We start from the raw sequence: 11,423 nt of genomic DNA on the forward strand, positions 1-11,423 counted from the left end.
AGACCTATGGCTACAAGAGTCCAACTTGCACAACTCCCAATGGAAAGTGCTTCAATATTGTTTCTCACATACCACAAATCTTCATCGTTTTGATACCAAAACAAGAAAAACAAAGACAATATAGAGAAATATAATAACTATGCAACTTAGAGATTTTATTAATCTGAACACACATATGTTCACATAATAGAGCCTTATTTTATGGCAATGGTGTCAACATAGAAGATAATGATGATGTAGCTACAAATTAATGCTATATACTAACAACAATTAACTAATCTAATATAGAAGAATGGATTAGAATAATACATCCTTCTAATTAACTCTAACATCCTATTATTCCTAATTTTATGGATGAATTTTAAACAATAATTCTTTAAATTTTATAGTGAATATGTACTAAATGCTCATGAGTGAGATAAGAGTAGCTATCTCACATATCTACTTACTACATTAAAAGTGTTTTCTACATTATGCAAAGAAATGTATTTTCCTCTAAAACAATATATATTTGTTTAGCATTTATATGGCACTGCATAAAACACATTTTATTATCAATTTAAAGTACATAAATTGTATAGTGAATACTTGAGAGTGCTCAATTTAAAGTACATAAATGGTGTATTGAATACTTGAGAGTGCTTAATTTAAAGTACATAAATGGTGTATTGAATGCTTGAGAGTGCTTATTTCACACTCTCATATCTCATTTTCTTTTCTTTATTTTATTCAAATAATTTTCAAAGTTATGTAAAAATATCTATTTGTTTTCAAAAGCAGCATATATTACAAAACTACATTTCTAATTTCTTTAGTATTTATCTACCATGGTATAAACCACATTCTATTATCAATCTAAATTATATAAACATATAAACATGTGAAATGAAAATATTATATATGTAGAATTATATTATTTGTAATATGTTTAATTATTTTATTAATGTTTAAGGTTGTAAATTTACATGAAATTTATCATTGAATCATATTTATTATTTGTAAATCTAGTTGTAGTAAGTATTTAATTATGAAGATTTAAATTTTTTATAACAATATTTTATTTAATTTATTTCAAAATATAATCTATTTTTTTATTAATATTTTTTTATTTGATAGGTCAAATAATAACGTTCGCACAAAAGCTAAACCATAGTTAATTGAAATAATTTATTAGTAGTGTTTACGGGAGCTTCGTTAAGGCACTCCACCATGATCAGGAGGTTTGTGTGATCAGACGGTTTGTTAAGGCACTCCTTGATGTGAAGTTATTATCTTCCATTAAGGCACTCCACCCTGATCAAGAGGTTTGTTAAGGCACTCCTTGATGTGAAGTCATTATTTCAATTGGCTTCAAGGGGATATGTTGGACATGATGAAGATGTAGTCTCACCAAGCCTATAAATTTTTTTTATTAATAGTGTTGAAAGAAATAGGCTTTAAATCCTACTTTTCTATCAATCCATTTTCTTAAGTAAAGAAAAATAAAACTTAACCAAAAAATTAAAAAAAAATCACATAAATATAATAATAATTAATTTATTAATCTATTTTCATAGCTAAATGAAAATAAGGCATCGCCAAAAAACATTATTTTTCTTCTTAAAAATAAATTAAATAAGAACAAAAATCCATAAATCAAATGATATTTTTAGAAAAAAATAAAATTTCTACTAATTAGAAAATAAGAAAATAAATTTCTAATAAAAAATAATAATAGATAATCAAAAAAATCTATTTTCGTTTTGAAAATAAATCAAATATGAAAAAGCCGCATAAATCAAAGAGATTTATTAATCTATTATTAATTCATTTTCTTAGATAGGAAAAGTAACACCTAACAAATATATATATATATATATATATATACAGGGGGCAGACTCTCTTGTCGATTCTACCCACATGGACCAGCCTGTCCGGACACACGACACACATGCAAGCTAAAATTTACACTTGGGATTTCCAAAGGCTTCATCAGACTCCCACAGTCGTCCGCATAAACCAATTCGTTGCATGGAAGAGCCAATACTCTTAAGCTTCGGGCACGACGTCTTATGGGACCGGGTCATTAGTTTACAAAACAAAGCTCTTGTGGGGCGATGACACTGTTCAGGGACCAGAGATATGGACATGGGGGATGGGTTGCTACTCAATGGACTCCCCTTCTGGGTTATACTCCCAAGGTCAGTGGACTTCTTAACCATTGTTTCTCTTTTCACTTCTTACACCGGGAAGATGTTGAGCGTATTTTGGTGCACCCCTCAGTTTACGGATGGGGCTTTATTGAACTCTAAAAATGATACGTTAGATTTAACCCTTTGCTGGACACACCCAAGAATAAGTTGGTTTGGGTTAAATGGTCTTATCCCCATGAAATATTGGACGCGACAAGACCTGATGCCTATTGGGGATTCGTTCAGGTGTTTCTCTTATATGGACCCCCGCATTTTGGGGGCACATGATAAGTGTGTCACATGGATTTTGGTTGAAGTAAATTTCTTCGGTGGTCTCCCTGAAAATATCATACTTAAATGGGACTCTCGGCGCATCTGTCACAGATTGACTATTGGGTATACTCTTTCGGTGTTTACTCTGCCACCACATGGGGCATTTGTTGGACCAATGCTCGCCTCGTTTCCATTATTGGCACTCGTTTAAGGGTACAAATCATAAGCCTTCCACCGGTCTGCAATCGGAGTGGGCAATAGGTAACTCTATTTCCTCTGACAACTCGTATTTGCAAAATCATACTTTATCCACTAATCATCTCTCATCCTCCCCATCGTCCCCTCAACATCCATTGTCATAATATATCATGGATCCTCTAAATCCTTTTACCTCAGGTTCCTCTCTCCCCGATGCTCCTTCGACATCTTCACATCTTATTCCCTCTCAGTGTTCCCATCCGCCATTAACCACTGAGAACTTTGAATCCATTTCAGCTATTCCATCCCTTCTTCTCGACCCTGCAGTCCCTCTGCCTTATGACCCTTTCTGAGCGGTGCCTTTGTCCCATGAACCTCCTCCCACTACATCTGAACTCAACCCTCCTCCCCCTAAGGGGATCCCCAATCTATTTCTTCCTCTCATAACTCTATTGATAGCAATGTTGAATTCCTTCTACTGAACCCCACCATGAATCTCTCATCCCCCACAATACATAAGGGAAAGGACCTAGTTTCCTCACTTGTTATCAACCAAAATTCAGCCCGCAATATCAGGGCTCGTAGGGGGGTGGTAAGCGTGGCCTTCATCATAGGGGAAACACCTCGAGAAAGATATTTCTTAGCAATTTCTGTACGCTACATGATGTTCTAATTATCAACTCTTTTGCATCTCGGGCCCTTAGAGAAAATGCACCCTCGACATGGTTAAAAAATTAATATTATCTCTTTTAGATTGTGTGGGTTAGGGGATGCCACAAAAATTATCCCTTAGACATCTAATTTCTATTTACCGCTTGATTAGGATTCTTATTCAGGAGAGTATGTCTGATTTTCCTCGTGCCATCCCTTATTTTCATGCTAATGTTCCTACTTGGTCTATAGTCGTAGCGAATTCATGTGGTTTATCTGGGGGAATTACTGCTCTATGGGATCTTGTTATGAAACCAGCGCACAAAAAGATAGAAAAGATAGATGAACGCCTTAGAATTCAGCCTCTTCGAGGGGCAACCTCCTTTACATTACATAAATGAACAATTCTTTGATGATACAAATGACAAAACCTCCTTTCTATATATAGGAGTCTAAGGGATCATAATATAACCAAGCCAATCTAACAATAATAATATAAAGGCACAAAAATAACAATAGAGGGATTCTATGGGGCACAGTAATAACAATATGGGGACAATAGGGGCACAAAAATATTAATAAGGGATACAATTACATTAGTAATGGGATAATCACTAGTATTATAGGGACCTAACATGCACCTCCTTCAAAAAAGTGTTGTCCTCAATGCTTGAATAGTTCGGTATGCTTCTGTATAAAATTCTTATCCTCCCATGTGGAATCTTCAGCGGATAAGTTCTTCCATTTGATGAGATACTCCGAAATTGATCGATTTTGTAGCTGCCGAGTTCTTGTTTCTGTGACTGCTTCCGGTTCCAATATAATTTTTCCTTCCTCATCAAGTTCTGGAAATATTGTTTTAACTGAGAGTTTGTCACCTATGACCTTCTTTAAACATGAAACATGGAAAACTGGGTGCACTCGAGAAGCTGCAGGAAGCTCCAATTTGTATGCCATAGTACTAATCTTTTGCAACACCTTGTACGAACCATAATACTTTGGTGATAATTTATTATCCTTCTTAGTTTGCTTGAGGGACATTTGTTTATATGGTTGTAGCTATAGAAATACCTAGTCACCTACATCAAAACTTATTTCGCTGCGATGTTGATCTGCCTGTTGCTTCATTCTATTTTGCGCCAGCATGAGGTTATCCTTTAAGAGTTGGAGAACTTGTTGTTGATGCTTAATGTGATGTTCCACTGCTTGAACATTAGAATTTTCTCTTAAATATGATGGAATGGATGGTGGCTGATATCCATAAAGTGCCATAAATGAGGTCATTTTTGTTGCAGTATGGTAGGAAGTGTTATACCACCATTCAGCCAGAGGCAACAATTTGACCCATTGTGTCTGTTTATTAGATACGAAGCAACAAAGATATCCTTCCAAACATTTATTTACTATCTCAGTTTGCCCATCAGATGGAGGATGATAAGATGAGCTATGAGCTAACAGAGTAGCAAGACAAGAAAACAATTTTGTCCAAAAATTTCCTGTGAAAATGGGATCTCTGTCACCTACAATAATCTTTGGGTTTCCATGTAGCTTTTGAATTATTTCCATAAATGCAGTAGAAACTGTATTGGCTTTAAATGGATGTGATAATGCACAAAAGTGTGCATACATGGTAAGTTTGTCAACTACCACAATGATAACACTCTTTCCCTCAGACTTGGGTAAACCTGTGATAAAATCCATTGAAACCTCCTCCCAACATTGGCTTGGAATGGATAAAGGTTGTAATAGACCTGGGGTCTTAATTGTTTCAACTTTATTTTGTTCGCAAACCAAACTTTCCACCAAAAACTTTTGAATATCTACTTTAAGGCCATCCCAAAAAAATTCCTTCTTAACCATGTGGTATGTTTCTAAAAATCTTGAGTGCCCTCTTAACGGAGAAGTATGCAATTCCATTAGAATCTTTTCTTTGAGTTGGGGATACTTATAGAGATATAAGCAATCTTTGTACCATAACAAATCATTTTTCTAGCTAAATGTATCATATGTACTGGAATCTTGTTGTAACTTTCGAATAAGTGCCCACACTTCTTCGTCATTCTTCCATTCCTCTCTTGCTTCGTTTATCCAATCTAGTTGTATAATAGAAATGGCGCACAACAATGCCTCCACATCCTCATGCTTTCTTGAGAGTGCATCTACCACAACATTTTGCTTCCCTTTTTTGTAGATAATTTCAAAGTCATAACCCAACATCTTTGTGACCCATTTTTGTTGCTCTTCAGAGGATAATATTTGTTCTAAAAAGTATTTAAGGCTATCATGATCTGTTTTTACCTTGAAGTGTCTTACCATTAGGTAGGGTCACCATTTCTTAAGTGCATGTAGTATTGCCAACATTTCCTTCTCATTGATAGCTTTGTGTAAAAACTTTCCCTTGATTGGACGACTTTCGAAAGCAATGGGTCTTTCATCTTACATTAAAACAGCACCAATTCCATTTCCCTAAGCATCACATTCCACAATAAAGGTTTTTGTGAAGTCCGGAGTAGCTAAGACCTGTGCTTGGCACATTGCCTCTTTAAGATGTTTGAAGGCCTTTGTTGCTTCTGGAGTCCATGAAAATACATCTTTCTTCAATAATGTTGTTAGAGGTGCTGCTATTCTCCCATAATTCTTAACAAACTTGCGATAATACCCTGTCAACCCGAGAAATCCTCGTAGATGCTTTATGGATGTGGGGATTTTCCATTCCTTAATGGCTTTAATTTTGCTAGGGTCTACCTTAACTCCTTCATGAGATACAATATGACCCAGATATTTCACCTCTTGTACTCCAAAGAAACATTTGGATCCTTTTGCATATAATTGTTTTTCCTCCAATAGTTGTAGCACCCTATCAACATGTTCAACATGATCTTTCCAAGACTCACTGTAGATTAGTATATCATCAAAAAATACTAACACAAATTTTCTAAGGAAGGGTTTGAAAATGGAATTCATCAAACCTTGAAATGTAGAAGGTGCATTGATAAAGCCAAAAGACATGACCAAAAATTCATAATGACCCTCATGAGTTCTAAATGCTATTTTCGGAATGTTTTCTGTCTTCATTCTGATTTGATGATATCTTGAACAAATATCCAACTTGGTGAAGTAAATTGATCCATGTAATTCATCCAATAATTCATCAATGACAGGAATGGGAAACTTATCTTTAATAGTGAGCTTGTTGAGCTCCCTATAATCTGGACACATGCGCCATGATCCATCCTTCTTGTGCACCAATACTACTAGAGCAGAGAAAAAACTTTGACTAGGTTTAATTATACTGGCCTTGAGAATTTCTACAACCATATGCTCAATTTCATTCTTTTGGGCATAGGGATATCTGTACGGCCTGATGTTTGGAGGAACACTTCCTGGAATCAAATGAATAGCATGATCATGATCACGAATAGGTGGGAGACCTTTGGGAATCTCAAATACCTTAGAATGATTGTCCAAGACTTTTTGGAGATCTGGAGAAATATATGATTTTGATGTGGAAACATCTAGCGAACATAATTATGTAATTACACCTCGTTTTTCCTTTTTTAGAATCTTTGTCATACCATTAGAGCTGATTATCTTTCCCGGGTTCCCTGCAATACCCCTTAATTCAACTTCCTTTCCTTCTGCAAAAAATTTCATGAAAATTTCCTGAAAATTAAACGCTGTTGTACCCAAGGATTGTAACCATTGGACTCCAAGTGCAATATCAACACCTCCCATTGGAATGGAAAGCATTGGGCTATTTAATACATATTCTCCCATGGATAGCTTGATATAATGGCACTTTCCAGAGCAATTTATGGTTCCTCCACTTGCAACCATCACTTGACACTATGGTGTTGGATATAGGAAGCAATTCAATTATTTTTCTATCTTACAATGAATAAAATTGTGGGTACTTCCTGAATCAATCAACACTATTACCCTATTCTTCTTGACATGTCCTTCTATCTTGATAGTTTGAGGAGTGGTAATTCCAGCCAATGCATTACAAGATATGGTCAGATTCATTTCTTCTTTATCTAGGGTTTGTTCCTGGAGTATATCCTCTTCTTTTGACATTTCTTATTCCTTTTCTTCTTCCTCTTCACAATCTATGTAGAATAATTTCTTCTCAGCACATTTATGACCTTTAGTGTATTTGCTATCACAACTGTAACAAAGCCCTTTTGCTCTTTTTTCTTCCAATTGTGGTGTCAACCTCATAGGTTGTGGAAGGCTAGGGGCAACAACACTTCCATCTTTGTAGTTGTGAGTGGTAGGTTTCCTAGTTGCCATAATTTTGCTTTCCATTTTTATTGTTAACCTGAATGCCTTCTCCAATGAATCAGGTTCCCAAAGGCGAACCTCATGTTGGATATTATCCTTTAAAGTCCCTATGAACACATCAATCCTATGCTCCTCCGGAATACTTTTTACTCTTACGTTCAATTTTTGGAATTCGTCAATGTGCTCCATCATTGAACCCTTTTGTTTGAGACTTATCAATTGGCTAAAAAAGGTGTTGCTTTTGGTATCCTCATAATGTGTTGTCATTTCTTCCATAAAAATCGCCCAAGTGACAATTTGTTTACGAGAGCAAAGCCATTGATACCATACAAACTGATTTGGTTCCAAATATAAAGTTGCAATACACACCTTTTGTGTGTTTTGCACATTATGGAGATTGAAAAATTGCTCCATTTGTAATATCCATGTTGTGGGATCCTTGCCATCAAACTTCCTCATATCAATTTTTGGAATATGGTAGGCCTTGAATCCAACATTATAGTCTATGAAATCATGATTAACATTTCTTTTGTTCTCATCACGAGTTTCCTTTGCTACCCTTTCACCATTAGTGACCATTTCGTGTAGCAATTTATTCAAATTTATCTTCAATTCATCCATCTTAATGTCCATGCCATTCATCTTAGCATCCATGCCATTCATCTTAGCTTCCATGCCATCCATCTTAGCTTCCACGTCATTCGTCTTAGCTTCTACGCCTTTCTTTAAACCATCCATCTTAGCTTCTGTTACTTTTTGTGCAAATGAAATTCGTTGCACTTGGTATTGTAATTTTGATATATCATGTTGCATTTCTTCCTCTTCTTGCATTTTCTTTCCTCGAGGCATCAGTTACCGATAATAATGCTTCACTATGCCCTTTGAATTTCTTCAAACTAATTTTTCAAACTAAGCTTATGCAAAAAGTTAAAAAATCTACACACCTTTTTTCACTTTGTAGGAGCTCAATATTGCATCTAATGTAACTTTGTAATTTCGAATCTTCCAGTTCTAAAATTGTGACTTGCAGTATTCCTCTGTGTTCTCTTTCCAATGCCACCAGTGTGATCGAATTTAGATTCTCCAAGAAAGAGTTATGGACAATATCCCAAGATGACCTGATTATATACCTTTTCAGAAGAGCGAACTTGTATAAAGTGCCACGTGTCACTGTTTTGACCTTAGCATCTAAAAAATATATACAGGAAACTAAAGTCTATCCTCTTTCTGTAACTTCTTACGAAATTTCAATCTGATGCTGAAAACAAAAGTTATGACTATTTTCCCCAGGTCACCTGTTTGGAATGTAATTCGGGAGTTTGGAAAAAGGCCAACTTCCGCAGATCATATCTCCAAAAATATAATACGAAAAGATCTGAAATTCGGACCCGATGTTCAAAATGATTTCAACCCAAATGGGTTTATTTTTTATCATCTGAAACATTGCAGAAAAAAGTTATAGCGAAAATGCCACGATGACCTGTTTGGAGCAGCGAAACCCTAGAATCCAAAGCTCTGATACCAAATGTTATGAAACCAACTCACAAAAAGATAGAAAAGATAGATGAACACCTTAGAATTCATCCTCTTTGAGGGGGAAACCTCATTTACATTACATAAATTAACAATTCTTTGATGATACAAATGATAAAACCTTCTTTATATATATATGAGTCTAAGGGATCACAATATAACCAAGCCGACCTAACAATAATAATATAAAGGCACAAAAATAACAATAGAGGGATTTTATGGGGCACAATACTAACAATATGGGGACAATAGGGGCACAACAATATTAATAAGGGATACAACTACAATAGTAATGGGGTAATCACTAGTATTATAGGGACCTAATAGATCCTTTTTGGGCTGACTTTAAAGCACACAAATTATTTTCTCGGATATTACTTTTGGGACATTTTAGTGGCATGGAAGAGAGGATCCACATATGTAATATTTATGCACCCTACGAGAATTTACAGTTGTTTTGGGACTAGATGCAGGTGTCTAATATTTTGAAGTTCAACTCAACAATTATCGGAGGTGATTTCAATGCCACTTTAAACCGCTCAGAGGTGTGGGGTGTGAGTAGTTGTACATATCTTATCTCTTCCTAACTCCATCTTATTTTTGAAGAGAAAAACCTATACGATATCTCTATCGATCATGTGATGCCGACATGGTGAAATGGTAGAAGCGGTGATAACTACATTAGGAATATTCTTGATAGATTTATGGTACACCACAACCTTTTCGAAATTATGGGAAATCTTCGATCTCAGGTAGAACAAACACTACTCTCAGATCAATGCCCCATTTTTCTACAATGGAGGACGAAGCCAGCCAAAAAAGGGATTCCATTCAAATTCAATCAGACATGGCTACAGGATTCATCTTTCAACAACACGGTCTCAAATTTTTGGCACTCAGTTGATCATCCAAGTTGTGGGTTAGCCATTGGAAACTTCTCTCATAAACTATCCCTTTTAAAAAGTTAGGTTAGGGTGTGGGAGAGTGAAACAAAGGCGTCTTTACTAACGAAGCTCTGATATATCCAGGCCGAAATTCGTGTTCTTGGGAAACACCTTGCAACTAGATCACCACCATCTCACATCATGGGCCAGCTAAAACACTTGGAGGGTGGGAAAAAAATTATTTTTTATATACAAGAATCCATGGGGTGACTTAAGAGTCAGGTGAAATCGATCTAGAAGGGGGATCACAACACAAATTTTTTTCACAATTTCACTAACCAACAATGAAACTGAAATTCCATACGGAACATTAAGGGATCTGATGGCTCAAATGTACTCAAGGACGAGGATATCCGTCGGGAGGTTCTGCTTTATTTCTAGGATATCTTCAAAGCTAATGAGGAGACCCAAATGGAAGACCTCCTATGGGGTGTCGAGAATTAACCCACGATGTTCGATACTTGTGCAAGCGAGTCAATATACCACCCCATCACTCTATAATAAATACATGCTATGCTAATTTCCTTCTCCAATGATATATTTCCAGGACAGAACAACTAGGCAATCGAGCTCCTCACACATTTCCTCAATCTTATGAAAATTGAGAATCTGCCAATGGTGGAGGAATCTCGCACTCAGCGACACATACTGGGCTCTATCAAGTCCATGCTTACTATTCTTATCCCAAAGGTAACTTCTCCATCCACATTTTTTAAATTCCATCCAATATTCCTCTACAACATGACTTACAAAATTAAATCTAAAGTGATAGCAGAGTCGATCAAGGTATATTTATCTTGTCATATATCTGCAGATAAATTTGGTTTTCTGCCTAAACAGTCCATCCATGATGCGATTACTATCTCTCATAAGCATACACTCAATTTAGAAAAAAAAGCTTGAAGCTTGGGTGATGAAGATTAATTTACAATGGTCTTATGACTACATCGATTAGACATTTCTTCGTCTTTTATTACAAAATATTGGGCTACCAATCTAGATTATCAAGTGGATAATGGAATGTGTATCAAATAGTTGGTTGGCAGTGCTCATTAATGGTTTTCCTACCGCGTTCTTTAGGGAGGGTCAGGGATTGCATCAAGGTTGTTCTCTATCATCGCTATTGTTCATTCTTATCATGGATGGGATTAGTCAGAAGATCTAGTTGGCTAAATCAAGTGGAACTTTCAGGGGCATTAAAATATGTCGTGAGGTTTGTGTCACTCGATTATTTTTGGTTGATGATAATTTGAATTTTGGCACGTTACCATTGTCATAATGGGAAACTCTTTTTCACTTATTTCGACATTATGGTCTTGCATATTGTTTGAATGCATATGGAAAAATATTTGTGCTCTTATATTCATTT

The sequence above is a fragment of the Pinus tabuliformis genome, chromosome 2_1, assembly GCF_031772625.1.
Source record: "Pinus tabuliformis cultivar Carrire ecotype Pingquan chromosome 2_1, CPIR1, whole genome shotgun sequence".
Taxonomy (NCBI): domain Eukaryota; kingdom Viridiplantae; phylum Streptophyta; class Pinopsida; order Pinales; family Pinaceae; genus Pinus; species Pinus tabuliformis.